This window comes from Schistocerca cancellata, chromosome 2 (genome assembly GCF_023864275.1).
Source record: "Schistocerca cancellata isolate TAMUIC-IGC-003103 chromosome 2, iqSchCanc2.1, whole genome shotgun sequence".
Lineage (NCBI taxonomy): Eukaryota > Metazoa > Arthropoda > Insecta > Orthoptera > Acrididae > Schistocerca > Schistocerca cancellata.
Window position 1 is genome coordinate 895809090 of NC_064627.1, and position 2235 is coordinate 895811324.

A 2235-nucleotide genomic window follows, 5' to 3' on the forward strand; every position below is an offset into this window, starting at 1 on the left:
AATGCGCGAAAATAAATTTACAAGCGTGTGAACCATAAAGTTGTTCGTAAATCACTTTAATTTGCAGATGGTTAACCCAGAAACCGATGATATTAAAAACGATATCAAAAGCATAACATTCTCTATGGCAAGTCTGAATGCAAAATGCACCGCTAAAAGGACACTATTTTACTTAACTCCAACTCAAGTGTCAATAACGGATAGCTGCTAACTCTGCAGGATTCTGACGGGTGCTATTCGAAAAAAACATAACATATGTCAAGAGTTTGAATCATTCCAGTTTCCTGGGCTGCCCAGGACTAGAGAGACGAGAGTGCTTAGTGCTTAAAACTGCACGAGGCGTCCAACCAAAGAATACGCCCAGCGCTCTGATTGGCCGGCAACGTTCAAAGCACTGATGTTGCCACAAGAGGTAACTCTCCTTTCCTGTTTGCAAAGGTGTTAAGCCCAGCGGACAGAGTCGGCTATCCTCTGTGAGTTAACAAGCGATTTACGCGTGGTGCGCTTGTGTGCGATTTACGAAAGGCGCTCGGAGGTAAAACAGCCACATTTCACATTCTACCGAAATGCAGGAAGACATGCGGACCATCAGTGATTAGTGCAGGACAAGGCAGTTGAGCCTGAACATAAACAGTGTAAGTAGGCTGTTTATATTTTCTAATTGGCAACATTACGTAGCGCTCTGTACGAAAATCACTGGCTGTGCTGTGTGCAGTCTGTGGCTAGTTTGCATTGTTGTCTGCCATTGTAGTGTTTGGCAGCGGCAGCTGGATGTGAACAGCGCGTAGCGTTGCGCAGTTGGAGGTGAGCCGCCAGCAGTGGTGGATGTGGGGAGAGAAATGGCGGAGGTTTGATATTTGTAAAAATGGATGTCATGAACTGCTGTATACATTATGACTGTTAAGGTAAATACATTGTTTGTTCTCTATTAAAATCTTTCATTTGCTAACTATGCCTGTCAGTAGTTAGTGCCTTCCGTAGTTTGAATCTTTTATTTAGCTGGCAGTAGTGGCGCTCGCTGTATTGCAGTAGTTCGAGTAACGAAGATTTTTGTGAGGTAAGTGATTTGTGAAAGGTATAGGTTAATGTTAGTCAGGGCCATTCTTTAGTAGAGATTTTTGAAAGTCAGATTGCGTTGCGCTAAAAATATTGTGTGTCAGTTTATGTATAATTTTCCTAAGGGGACGTTTCAACAGATACTCATGAATAAAGGAGGACATAGACCACTGTTCGATTACGCCTTTCACGATAAATCACTGCAAACAGTAGGTTAACTGCTATAAAATACCAAAGAGTAACCGTCTGCAACGAGGTAAAGTGCACTGTCTATTAGGAAAAACAGGTACCAGGCTGAATGTGATTGGAAGAATCTTGAGAAAATGTAATTCATCTTTGATAGATGTAGATTACAAAACACTTGTTGGACCATAGTTTCAGTATTACCAGTTGGAGAACAGTAGTGCAATGGAAACTTAAACACAACTTACACTGCAAATAAACCGAAATAATGTTGGATATATAGTAATTATTAATATTTCGCAAAAGGAATGAAAAAAGGCAACGAAATATTTGGGATTGGAAATGAATTTCCAGGAATGAATTCCAAGGCATACACTAGATCTACGGGTATAAAATAAGACACTTTCACTGTTTTGCAGTTGACGCTTTCATACGTCCTGGGGCGATACTCATTGTAAAAAAAAGGAAGCAGTAATTTTTTTCGGCATCTAGCTCATGTTATAGACCCCATATTTTTACAGTTATGCGGTTTTTTAAAATTTATGTAGAAAAACAAACTTGGTTTACATTCACAAACGTTCGCTCTCATCGCGCAGTTTAGCAGAAAACTACACCTAGCGAGTCACTTTTGAGATATTGTCGAAGATAACATGTGATTACAATGGAATGTGTTTTAGAAACCTAGAGCAGCTACGTTTCACATGTAACTTTTCTTTATGTTGACAGGTTTCATATCGGTACTGTACACAGCACGATATTTGTATCGTGTGGCTCTCGGCTACATATTTTTTGTAGATGCTCGTGTTGCTCGAATGAAACATGTAAAAATAAAGTTACATGAGACTTTTGGCTACTCTAAAATTTTAATTTCTAACGGTCGCTGTTCCGCTGTGGAAATTGCTAGGAAAGTATTTTGATATAGTCTTATCGGGATGTGATTTATTTTTCTCTTTCGGTGAGATAAGAACACTTTTGAAGTTATTTGCTCAAATTCTT